General features: G+C 44.1%; 1 protein-coding gene across 1 annotated transcript in view; it reads left to right on the top strand.

Moving 5' to 3' along the window:
- The first annotated feature begins 19 nt into the window (after nucleotides 1-19).
- R3HDML (R3H domain containing like) overlaps nucleotides 20-13,742 on the top strand; it is a 46,848-nt gene continuing 33,125 nt past the window's right edge. The window contains exon 1 of the mRNA XM_065565943.1: nucleotides 20-227. The gene's annotated coding sequence lies outside the window, so the exon portion shown is untranslated. The remainder of the gene's footprint in view (nucleotides 228-13,742) is intronic.

Genomic DNA, 13,742 nt, shown 5'->3' with positions numbered 1-13,742 from the left:
GACCAGATGTAGGGGAGTTCAGGACTGACTCTCATTGAAACAATTAGGGAGAGTCCACAGTCTGAGAATCAGAGAATTCAGCTACCCTGTAGGAATTTGTATCATATTATTGTTGTCCTGTGTTGATCAGGAGGCTCACATCAACCCTATTAAAGCAGATAAAGGACTCCTATGGAGACAGTTCTGTAAGCTGCCACAGAAACCTCTCCCCTGCTATATGAAGACAGGTAAATAGGATATGGTAGAAATGGCTGTGATAGCTACTCCTGCAATAGAAAAAGATACACTTCAGCTGGTGAAGGATATGGTTGCAAACTGGAGATTTACAAAGAAAGTATAAAAAGCTAATTATATCTTGATGGACTATATAACGATGAAGGGAGACATGATAAGAATCCACAAATATCTGAAAGGTATGTGTAAACCTCAAGGCTGTGGAAGAACTGTAGAAAGTGGTAAGAGAGGCAGCTGGTCTGATTGATCGAGTAGGCCTTTTCCATTTCTAATTTATCTGATTTAATGAAGGCCCAGAGATGAAGCAGGCTGGGTCAAACAGGAAATATGAATCATTCCCAGATCTTTCAACATCATCCAAATGAATATGAACCTTTCTTGATATTCCTACACTGGAAAAAGTCACAAATAATAATATGCATCACTGTCCAGATGTTTGGAAAAAATCCTCTGTTGTGCATACGAATGCCAACAAATGGAGCAGAATGGTATTGCACACCCGGGAATTCCACCTTTGAATCCAGCCTCATTTAGGGAAATGAATTGCTCCATAGATTGTTACTATCTCACTAGTTAGCAGACCCATGTGAGCCTTTAATAATGAATCAGAAACTGGGCACAAAATTCACCTCCTCTGGGGGTTTATTACAGACCCAAAGCTCACATGACTTTTACTAAGCTTCATGAATCTTTCAGTGTACCTGGGTCAAGTTTCAAGCAAGAACATCTGAATCAAGTTTTGAATGAACCTCAGGAACTTTTGTGGTTTTGAATAGAAACCAGATAAAACTTGATGGTTTTGACTGAGGTTTGAGGTTTTGGGTTCAAATTCAGAACTCAAAGGGAAGGGTAGTGAACTTAACATAGGCCAGAAACTTTACAAAGTTTTTATAGCCCTCTGTCATCATGCCTCTCACCTCCAGACCACTTCCCTGAGTCTGGGTGTGGTGGTGCAGGGCTTTTTTTCAGCCTGATGCCCTCCGATAGTCATTCTGGTGTCACAACATCTATCTTTATACAGAGCCTAGCCCTCCAGCCAGGTCACTGTCCAGTCTGTTCCCCTTCCGGGTTAACAGAAAAGTCCCAGATAGGAAATCCCAAAGTCTGAGGGCTTCTGAGCTCAGTCCTCAACCTGCATCTGGGGCCCACAATACTTGACCTCTTCTCTTTCTGATGCCCTTACCATTCCCCAGACCAAGAGGGAAGGTAAGGGAGCCCAGGCCCACCCTCTACTTGTTTAGGTAGCCAAGGACTGTTCCTTCAACCCCTCTGCCATTTTTCCTGGGCTGCTCGTATCTTTTACTTATCTTGTCAACATCTTCCCCCCCCCCCCCCATCTCTGGATTCTAATATCCTTACTTGGGATCTCTGGTTCCTCACCACTGCTTCTCTGGCTCTACAGCTTTACCCCCTCAAGTTTACTCACAGCAGCTGGGAGATGACAAGTAACTCCTAGCTCTTTGGCTTAGGTGAGCCAATCCTACCCTCCTCTGAGCAGAAGGTCCCTGTCAGCCCTCTGTCTGGAGCTAGGGTTCTCTCCCAGGCCCCTTTGCCTTAGGTTAATCACTCCTACCCTCCTTTAAGCAGGGATTACCTCCCCAGCCCTTTTCCTGGAGCTGGGATTGTGATTTAAATTCCCAGTTCCCTTTAGCTGAACACCCTTACCAATTAGCCTTCCACTCTGGAGTGTTCAGCAGGGTAGCCTTCTGTGAGGGTCGGCCTGCTCTGAAGGCAGAGACAGCTCCCCGGGTCCCAACTCCTTCCCAGTTGGTTGGGCAAGAGGGCTACAGTGTCCAGATTCTTTCCTCAAGTACAATTAATTCCATGAAGTCTTAGGTCTCATATATATCTGTTGGACCCTCTGAAGCCTTAAAGGGCCATGCCAGGGGGTAGGGTGGGCTGACAACTCAGTGCTATCACCCTCGATAGCAGACTACCTTGGCACACTCTCCACAAACAGGAACTGCTGTATCACACAGCTCTGTCGCTGAGCCCCTGAGATATATTAAGGTAGCAGAATATAGTAGGTGATAGTGTCTGACAAATACATTTCCTTTGGCTTGACCTAGATAGGAACTTCTTGTGAACCTCAGAGGCCAGATCAACTAGGCCTGCACTGATGGACATGTCTGGCTGAGTCTGACCACAGAGCTGAGTTTTTTTCTGAACAGCAGGGACAAAGAGGAAGAACCAGAACACCCCATTTGCTAGCTGTTTCAAGGTGTCTTCATTTTTATGTGGTGATGCAGAAGTGAATTGGCAATTAATTCTGGTGAAATGCCATGTTTCTAGGGCTAGGAAAGGCTGTCCAGCTGCAGAGACAAGGAGCCTGAATACTAGACTTGTGCAGAGTTTGAAAAGGCAAAGTCTTTAATAAAAATAAACATTGATGTCCTAAGATCCTTATGTAGGCCTATGTCCATCGTAATCTCCAAAATTTGAGATTTCCTTGTCTTGTTCACCTCTCCATGTAGTATTCCGCACTTGGGAATATCAGGAGCTGCTAGCAGGAGCTAAGACCTGTCCACACATGTTCTGATGGTCATAGTATCTCTGGTCAGCCTTGGGTCAATAGTTCATGTCCTGGGCAGATGGCATGCATAATGCTGTTTGTACAGAGTTTTTGTTTGCTTTCAGAGGGGATCACATGCTGGGACACTCCATTGAAATATAGTGGGCTCCTAGATGTACATCAAAGAATAAAGTGCATTGTACATCAAAAAGCTCTTGTCTACCTCAGCTTCACAATCTAACCTGTTAAAGTGATAAAGACGACTCTTTCACTTCTCTAACCAGTCAGAGAGGTCCCTTTAGAATGTCAAATAAGTTACTAGTCACCTCAAAAACCGAGAGAGACTAAGGGATACATTATGCAACCATTAGCACGTATTCCAACTCACCTGTGTCCCTCCTAAGATAATGTGCATGCCTTTCACCCATTCAGATCACGGACCTGTGGATCCTCCCCTTAGGCTGGGGGGGGAAGGTCCTTTCACAGTGGATACCACACTTCCTGGATACCAACAGGACCCATTTTCAGTGAATTCTTGGAGCTCAAAAGATTGTCAATCTTATGACTACACACACGCACACACAAAACCAAATGGCTTGCTGTGGAACTACACTGAAAACAATGGAGTTCAATCAGTGATGGATTTGGCCCCCTGTGATTTTATCATATTTATGAGCGATTTAATTTGTCAAACAGCTGTTGTGGAAATAATTTTAAATCAATGTTTTAAAAAATTAAAAAGCAGCATGGAGCAGAGGTACTGCTATGGAACAAAGATCTTGTTTTTCATACAAATATCCTTAGTAGTAAAAACAAGGTGGGGTGAGGGGGAGGGGAGAGCAGACCCTGTATGAGACAGAAGGAGAAAGCGTTTCTCAAAGCATTTTTCAAAGTCGTCATCAGCAAATCTGTGACAATGTGCAGTCTGAAAGAAGAGAAGGATACGTTGGAGTTCGCTTACATTGCAGAGAAAGTCTTCATTTGGTACTGAGAATTTCAGCTAAGGCGACAATCCAGGATAATGGCATTTGACAATTTATTATATGTTGTTAGTGACAATACTGCCATGACCATGTCTAGTGTTACTAGTCACAACATCATATCCCTGAATTAAAAAAATACAGCTGCATTCATGCAAATTATTGAGGATAATAGGGGCTGGGAATGGGTTTCCCCAGAGTTAAGTATTGTCTGCTTAAACCCCTTATGCTAGGGCGCAGCCATCTTTGAAACTTTTCCTTCTTTGCTTCCCAGATTTGTAGTGCTGACATAGGTGCCGACTCCATAGCTGGAGCACCCATGGGGAAAAAAATGGTGGGTGCTGAGCACCCACCAGCAGCCCCTCTATCAGAACCTCCCCTCTGCCCCAGTGCCTCTTGCCCGCTGGCCGGCCCCTCTGATCAGCGCCTTCCTCCTCCCACCCTGCACCTCCCGCCTGCCGCAATCAGCTGTTTCACAGCATGCAGGAGGCTGGGGGGGGCGGGGAGAAAGAGGTGAGGAGCGAGAATGCATCGGGGGAGGGGTGGAACAGGGCAGAAAGAAGCGGGTGGGGGTGTGGCCTTGGGCAAAGGGGTGGAGTGGGGGTGGGGCCTGGGGCAGAGCCAGAGGTTGAGCACCCCCCACCACATTGGAAAATTGGCACCTTCAGATTGTTTTTCAAAGAGGTGCACTGCAAGCTGAAGTTCACTGGTTGCTTGATTGGCTGCTAATGAAACATACTGTGGCATCTGCAGTAGAATTTCATAAGCTTGGCATCAGTTTTTGATGAGTAGAGCTGATGTCATGGGCTTGAGATCTCTTATCTTCACTCCAAATTGAAACACGAGAATCATCTCTGAGGTCATGAGTTCTAGAATGTTCAGTGAGAAAAATCTGATGCTTTCCAGGTGTTGTGCAGATTTGGAACAATTCCCCCTCCTTATTTAGAGTCCTTTTATAGAGGGGGTATTCCACATCCCACCTGTGTCTGCTGCCAGGGGCCACCAACTGATGCCAATACTCCTTTAGAAGAACCAATCACTGAGTCCCTGTAAAGCAGTGGTTCTCAAAGCCGGTCCACCGCTTGTTCAGGGAAAGCCCCCGGCTGGCCAGGCTGGTTTGTTTACCTGCCACGTCCGCAGGTTAGGCCGATCATGGCTCCCACTGGCTGCGGTTCACTGCTCCAAGCCAATGGGGGCTGCGGGAAGGGTGGCCAGCACATCCTTCGGCCCACACCGCTTATAAATAATAAAATGCATTGTATTGTAATGAGGAAAGTTAATGTATCAAAGAATGTGCTTGTTACACTGTATTTGGCCTGTTAATCACTTTGGGGTTCTATTGGATTCTCAGTAAGCTTCAGTATCTCTGCTGCTGCTCCTATATGTGCATATGGTGCAGGTATACTCTAAGTGGCCATGGTTATGCAGAAAGTTTCCCAATGCCTCTTTGCCTTTTGTGCCTCTCTGGCATTTGCTTCTTTGACTCTGAACTAGAACTCAGAAAACATATGAAGTCAGGATTGGCAATCTGGTTCAGATAAAATAGGGTCCCCATCATACAAACCTTCATCTACTATTAGAACCAGTGTTGGTTCTTGTTTGATTTGAGTTTTGGGGAAAGGTACAGGCTGATTCTTATGGTCTCCAAACACATTGGTCTATCCATAGTTTTCACACCATGTACAGAGGGTTGGAAGGATTAGATTTTTAATCACTAAAGGTTGGTAAATGTCAGTTTCACCATACATACAGAAATGGATGAAAAAATATTTCCATCTGTAATCAAAATTTTCAAAGGCAAAGTAAGAAAAATGCTGCTTGAGAACTCTGATTTAGGGATATTTACTTTGTATATTTTGACATGTGATATTGACAACTTGTGTTTTAATGGTTACAGATCTTTAAATTTTTGAATCTCAACATCTACTGTCATTAAATAATTGTCTGATTCTCCCATAATATCCCACAATTGTGAAAATTTAATAGAAAATGCTTAAAACCCATAATTTTGCACAACTGAAAATTTAAATGAATAAAAATTTAAAACAGCTTAAAATATCAATATTATTCACCAATTAGTTTAAAAAGTAGTTTTGCCCAGTCTACATATATCCCATCCTTGTTTAGACTTCTGTTCAAGTCACCTGTGAAATGTTCTATTATTTCTCTCCCCGGTTTGCTGATCTTTCCCAGAAGGACACCTGCAACCCAGATGGATCTGCTTATCACTCATTATCTGCCAGCTCCTTCCCCCGGTTGCTTTTCTCTTCATACCCCCCTGTGTTTTTAAAATGATAATCATTTGAACATCATGTGCTTTTAGTGGCTGAGCTACTTAAACTGGGAATTCATTCTTGCAGGAGCTTGGCCAAGTCCTTCTTGCTCTTTGTTTTCCTTGGTTCACGCTGCTTACATCTCAGTGATTGATTCTGTTTGATTTTGATTGTTAAGTGTGCTGGGATGTTTGCATAAAAGGTGCTACATAAGCATAATTTGCACAGTATTTTCTTTGCTTAATGGGAGCTTATGCCTGAAGTTCTGGGGTACTGGACTTTCCCTGGGACACGGCCTTTGATTTCTAGTGCCTCAAGCAATGTAGCATGCCCCCGCTCACCATAAGCTTGGCAGAGTGTTTAGCTGGACAGTTGTGATCACTTTTGAGTCTCTCAGGACTTTAAACTTCTGTCTGGGGAGGGATGTGACAATCTTTCCATGACACAGAACCAGGTGTTTTGCTGTCCCTTGTTACAACGGATGCTTTTAGACCCTGATTTGCCTCTATACCATGTGGACCTACGGATCTCTCACTTCTGTGAGTGGACGGTACATTATGTACAGCAGAAATACTGAATCAAGTAACTGAGGTGACAGAAAATGGTATTTCACAACCAGCGTGGCTGTTCAAACAAGTGGTAGGCTTTCCCCACTCCATAAACCAAGAATTTTGGAAGCAAGTATGGAAACTTACCCCAGATAGTTCAGTATGTACAAATTATCTCTGTTCTCGGCATCATAACATAACATAAGATAAGAAAGGCTGTACCGGGTCAGACCAAAGGTCCATCTAGCCCAGTATCCTGTCTACCGACAGTGGCCAATGCCAGGTGCCCCAGAGGGAGTGAACCTAACAGGCAATGATCAAGTGATCTCTCTCCTGCCATCCATCTCCATCCTTAGACAGAGACTAGGGACACCATTCCTTACCCGTCCTGGCTAATAGCCATTAATGGACTTAACCACCATGAATTTATCCAGTTCTCTTTTAAACGCTGTTATAGTCCTAGCCTTCACAACCTTCTCAGGTAAGGAGTTCCACAAGTTGACTGTGTGCTGCGTGAAGAAGAACTTCCTTGTATTTGTTTTAAACCTGCTGCCTATTAATTTCATTTGATGACCCCTAGTTCTTGTATTATGGGAATAAGTAAATAACTTTTCCTTATCCACTTTCTCCACACGACTCATGATTTTATATACCTCTATCATCTCCCCTCTTAGTCTCCTCTTTTCCAAGCTGGAGAGTCCTAGCCTTTTTAATCTCTCCTCATATGGGACCCGTTCCAAACCCTTAATCATTTTAGTTGCCCTTTTGCATCAAACTCTCTGCAGGTCATACATTTCCCTGGCAGACTGTTCAAATGAATAAAAAGTATATGATTCTGGCTAAAGGGAATTTTCAGCAAATTTGGTGGTAATATCCAAAGATCAAAATAATGTGGGATATGGGGCAGCTACATATTCAAAGAGTAATAAAGAGACCAATTCATTTTTCAGTGGCAACAAATAGCAAATTAATACCTAAGGCTACAAAACAGTTAGACTTCTTGTTCTGTAAAGCCAGACTTCAGCAGTGTAGCCCAATGGCAGATTTTAATTTAAAAAGGAGACTGGTATTGTGGTTAGGTCACGGGACTGGGATTCAGAGGATCTAGGTTCAATTTGTGGCTCTGCCACACAGTTCCAGCGTGACCCTGGGAAGTGTCACAGATCGGGTCGGTCTCCCCTTGCCCTCCGGTCACTTACCAGACTGCTGTGAGGAGGTCGGGACAGTGAATCCCCCATGTTCTGTAAGCTTCCCTGGGTCTCAGCAGGCAGTAGCACTGCTGCTTCTCTTGGCCTCTCCTGAACATTTCTTGGGCACCAGCTCTATCTGTCACCCCCCTCATAGAAATGGAGCCCTGCAGCCCACCTGCCCTTAGGCATCCAGGACCAGCACATACCCCCTTGCTTAAACACATCCTCCTCCCGAACTCCAGCTAAAAGTGTGATTTACAGCACTATTGCTCTTTACTTAATTGCCTGAGAAATACAGATTGTGTAGAAAAACATCAAACATCCTCAGAGTAATACCCCTCACTCTAGCTCACCCTTCTCCGTAGGCGACCATCTGAATTCAGGTAGCCAGAGTTTCCCCTGCCTCATCAGGCTCCCACAGCAGCTTCCTCCATCGTGAGCAGCAGGTGAAAATGGCCAAAGACACTGAATGGATCAGCTCCTGCCCTCTTATAACCTTCCTGCCCCTCTGTCAGATGACTTCTAGGTCAGCCTCTTCAGGTAATCTTAGACCCTTAGCAGGCAAACTCTCCTGTGATAAAACAGTTCTCTTGGGTGGGAGCTGAACTATTGGTTTTTAGAACAATTCAATTTCTGTGAGAGAGCTGTTAAATCAATGGCCCGCTGTTGTCAACCCCTTACCACCAGCCTTTGGCATTGCAGTCCAACATAGAGGTAACAAGATAACAAAGATAAAGAACCCCCTCATCCACAATGGAGTCTGCAGTCTGATAAAGATACAGAGAGTTCATAATCTCACCCAGAATTCATAAATTGTCCAGACAGATTCCCCCAATGGTCACAGCAAGTCACTTAATCTCTCTGTTACCTCAATATCCTATCTGTAAAATGGGGATAGCAATACTTCTCTATCTCATAGCAGTCTTTCAATGGTAAATTCATTATTGTTCATGGGGTGCTCAGATAGCCTGGTGATACAGTCCAGAAAAGCCTAAACAAAAAAGTATTTATCCCAAATACACACAGTTCACAAAGCTGTGAGAGAGTCTCACTATAGAGCAAATTACCTCTCAAAAATATGGCAGCACCTTATTTTTAAATAAAATAGGTATGCAACTTAATATAAAAATGTACACCTAATTTGCATGCATAGTCATTATTGTTGCCAGCTCTGAATTCAGGTCGCAGCAGGGAAGTGAAGGAAGAACTTATTTTGAAATACCTTATTGGATCACGCGCTTTTCTAGATTTACCTCTGGGCAGGAATTTCACTACCGATTCGGGATAATAAACAATGTGAACTCTGCTGTTCTCTTAAGGGGCAAGAGTTTATAGGCACAGCAATAATAACCCACCATCAGCAATAAGAACAGAGCGTGGGTCCTGATATGGGGCATTTCAGCCACATGCAGATTGCTCCAGCTCCATGAAAGCTGGTTTACCAAAATATAGACTAAACTACAGGGATTTATTTAGTTTTACACGTACCACATAATTACCTCAGAGTCTCCCTCATATAGCGAATGTTTTCCAGCTGCCTGCTGAGTCTCCCTCCTCCTCCTTGCAAGGTGGGTCAGTGTCTGTTCCCTCTGCTGTCAATAGCTGTCAGGAAATATTTTACCTACAATGCTCAGGGGAACAGGAACTTGCTGTCCGATATGGCCCCGGGGGCGTTTGCATGAGCCAAGACCTAACAAAGCTCAGAGGAGCTGAAACCCAGCTCAGGACACAGAGTGGTGAGGTCCTGAGAACTGAGTCATTATATTATGGGACTATATTGTGAAGGTGCAATATCCAAAATAAATCAAGGACTGGTTGTGGGCATAGGCTCTTTGGTTAGATTTGGGACCCAGGACTCTGGGGTTCTGTTCCCAGCTCTGGGAAGGTTTGTGGGCTACTAGTTAGAGTGGAGAGCTGAGAGTTCTGTTACTTATATTTTTCCCTGATACTTCTCTAGCAACTTTCCTTTTGCACAAGTCCTAAAGCACAATAACATCAGTACTTATCTCCATCACCAAAATGCAGCCACCTTGGGCACAGAACTCAGCAGTTATCCTGTCTGAAGGATGCTGCACTACTGGGCTTTTAGGAGAAGAATTGAATGCTTTTTCTGGATCTAGACTAATGGAGAAATTTTGATAGGCAGAACTTTGGGTGCTTGAGCTGGAATATGGCTCAGATGCCAGGGTAAACGCAGGGACAACAGTGACAGTTTGAAACCTTTTCCCAGACTCTGCTCTGGGATACACTTCACTTTATCTGGTCTTGGTTCTTTTCATTCCCTGCCCCCTTCTTCTTCAGAAATAAATAGGCAGTATTTAGTTGGATTTTTAGCACTTTTGGTAACACTCAGCTGCCATCCCCATCCTCCATACCTGGCACCTCCACTCCAACTAATCCTTTTATTTTGGCATCCAACATTTTCCCCTTCATTCACTGTTTAGCGAAAAAGATAGCAGTTACCAGTCAGAATTAGCAGTGCTGGGTCTGCTGCTAAAATTGAAATTCATGGCTTCCAGGAGCTTCTGGTGCCAGTGCCAACAGTGGCTGCATGTGGGTCAGGAGCAATGCCCAACCTCCAGTTGAGGAATCTCAGAGCTGTACCAGCTAGAAACGAGTAACAAAATCATGACTGTTCAACCGAGAGAGGAGATAAATGATAAAGGTACATGAAATAGTGACTAGTGCAGAGAAGGCTGTTGGGACACTGTTATTTACCCTCTCATAACACCACAACACGGGGACGCTGAGTGAAGTTGAAAGGTGACACGTTTCAAACAGATAAAAAGAAATATTTTCACACAACACAGCGTGAACCTGCAGAAATCACTGCTACACAATATCATGAAAGCCAAGAATTTAGCAATTTTTTTTTTTAAAGAAAAAGGATTAGACATGGATAATGAGAACGTTCAAAATTATGCTAGATAGGATACAAAACATAAGGGACCAAACCCCTCATTATTTCAGATAAAAGACAACCACTAGCTTTAGGACCAAGTGTCCCCTATGGGCTAGTTATTCCAAAAGTATATTAAGGAGTTTCATGCAACTTCTTTTGAAGCATCAGGTGCTGCCCACTGTCAGAGATGGGAGACTGAACTAGACAGACCACTGGTCTGATAATGGGCTGGTAATTCCCATGTTCCTATGCACCACACTGACAAAATGGAGTAAACTATGGCTGCTTTTCAGCTTCGCTCTAGGCAAGGCCTCTCACTCTGCAAGGAATACAGAGCCCCAGAATATGATGGTCCCTCTTGCTACTCACAAGGATTGCGATATGGAACCTTTCACCATTCAGTCAGCCATTTAAAATCAAATCCAGACTAAGCTGTGATTAGGTGACTGTTCAATGGCCTATGTGAAATAAGTAGTTGGGTCTCAGCCAAGATTCCTAGCGGACAGATGGACATGGATGCGTATGCGTAATATCTCTAGGATACGGCCTTTCCTATTCATCCACACAGCTAAACCTCTTCTCTAAGCTCTCCTCATCTGTTACTTCAACAGCCTTCTCTCTGGCCTTGGCAAAAGCAATCTTATCTTGCTCACATCCATTCAGAATGCTGCTGCAAAAACAGTTTTCCTAGACTGGCAGCCACCACTTTTTACATCCCTCCACTGGCTTCCCCTTGTCTAGCCCATCAAACATAAGCAGATTGTATTCACTTTCAAGGCCCTTCACAGTCAAGCCCCACCCTATCACTTCTCATTAGCTTGCTTGCTTCTGATCAGCCCATGATCCCAGCCTCCACTGCCCACTTATTAATGTTTCAAACAAGCACCTTTGTGTTTTCTCCCACTCTGCCCCACCTGCTTGGGGAGTGCTTCCCATTAACATCCATAAAGCTCCTCATTGTCGACCTTCAAATCCCTCCTCAAAACTCTCCTTTACCGCAAGGCCTATAAAAAATGTAACAGCTATGCAGCGGGTGTGCTGAGACCAGTGCGTATCAGGCTGACCCGTATTGTCTCATTCTTCACTTGTACTCTCCCATCTGTCTTATTAGTTTATAAATTGCTTGGAGAAGGCCCTGTCCTTTTGGTCTGTGTTTGTACAGTGCCTAGCAGAGTGAGACCAAAGCCCATGTCTAGGACACCCAGGTGCTATGGTAACACAAATAATAAAACCACCAAATTATAAGTGTCTCCTCTGATGGCAGCCTCACCTGAATGGACATGGAGATTCTATGCCTGGATGAATCCATATGGCAGGTGGTTGGGGAGGGGCATAGGGAAAACTCACATTGCTATGGCCTGGGCTGTACCTGTTCTGAGAATAAACAGATTTCTAAGGGCTGGCAACTTTCACCAGCATTTAGCTCAGTAAAAAATAAATACAAAGCCAAATCCTAGTGCTGGGATTAATCAGAGCATTAACCAGCTTCCCTAAGAGAAACAGGATTCTTTTCAGTTGAATTTGTCTGTACAATTAGAAAAAAAAAATCTATTTTATATGAATACACCACAGATGTGTGACTTGACCTAATCTCTGTTGACACAATTCAGACGTTAGGAAAAATACATGAGATGTGTGTTCTGCTGAAAAAGGTCTTTCTTCGGCATGTTCCTTTAAAGTAGGCCCCAAACAATTGGCAGGGCATTTCTAACTCCAGTGTGGAGAGATCAGCGGGACCCTGCGAAGGATAATGCAGGATTCCAGCACAATTGCTGGTGCTTAGATGAGGAGAGTTGGTGGCTCTGTTCCCACCTTTTCAGAGTGGCATTTTTGCATGCCAGTGAGAGCTTGCTCCATCAGCGATCTCACAGGTGCTGGGCCTTTGAACTCCACTTCAAAGCTGGGGGCTAGAGCGAAGTTTTTCTAAACTCAAAAGAACATGTAAATATTTGCAGGCACCAATGAACCCTCCTCGTCATTTCAATGATCAACTGTATAAGATGGCTGGACAGAGAGTTCAGCAGGCTTTGAAGTGTATCCTGCTAGTTCACTGAACCCCTCCAAGAGCTGCAGAGATGGGTGCACACAAAGTGCGATGACAGAGAGATTTGTACCTGAACTGGAATTTCCCCCTCCTATATTCTCCATATAAACTCATGAGGACAAATCAACGTTTTGCTCAGCTTGGTGCAGCCTGATGCCTTGAACAGTAAGAAATGCCTTTTTCTGGTCAGGAGTACATGGTGAAAGTAAAGGGCTGAATTCTGATGTCATTGCCACTAGTATAAATCCAGAGTCGCTCCAATGGATCAGCAAGGTTATTCCAGAGTCACACCACTTGCTGTATTCCTTGAGAGCAGAATATGCCTTACAGCTGTTATTCCAGACATGACTGATTTGGGGTCTCCTGATCCTGGAGTTTTATGGTGACCCATTTTAAAGTCAGACCAATTGTTAAATCCAGATTCAGGTTTATTTTCTACCCAGACCCATCCACCAAAGTTTAAAGGTCTTTGGACTGGAGAGTTGAGATTCAGAGGCCCATTCACTCCCCAGCCTTTATGCTGAGGTGGTCAGTGAAGGAGCTGATCAATGCCAGCTGTGTGCTGTTTTTTGCCATGTGGGCACTTGTTCACTAACAAGATGGACTAAGACCCACCAACTAATTTCACCCACCAAACCACCATCAGATGATCATGAACTTCATTTAACCTGGACTGGATTTGACCCAGTTTCCTAGGGGTGAAAGGTTTCCCATTCCAATCTGCCTCCCCATCAGCTGGTGTCTTTAACATAAGGATGCTGAAGCTTTTAAAACTATATTAAATATGAAGTTTAGTGCTTATTGGACCTTTTGGTCTAAGGCTATGTCCATACTGGGAGCATTTCACTGATACATCTCCACCTTCTGCTTAAATGCAAAGCGCACTTCTCTACCCTGCCTTCTCTAATATAAAAAGAACCACAGTTACTGGTACTTTTATTTTTAAACCTCAAAACCTAACAACCCCCTCCCATTGCACATACAATTTCCTCCCGAGCAGAGGACAAGAGAAAGGATGACCCACTCATGACAGAAGTCAGTCACATTTAGGGTGACCAC

The sequence above is a fragment of the Chrysemys picta genome, chromosome 13 (genome assembly GCF_011386835.1).
Source record: "Chrysemys picta bellii isolate R12L10 chromosome 13, ASM1138683v2, whole genome shotgun sequence".
Lineage (NCBI taxonomy): Eukaryota > Metazoa > Chordata > Testudines > Emydidae > Chrysemys > Chrysemys picta.
Note: the sequence above shows the minus strand (reverse complement) of the source record. Positions and strands in the feature narration are given on the sequence as shown.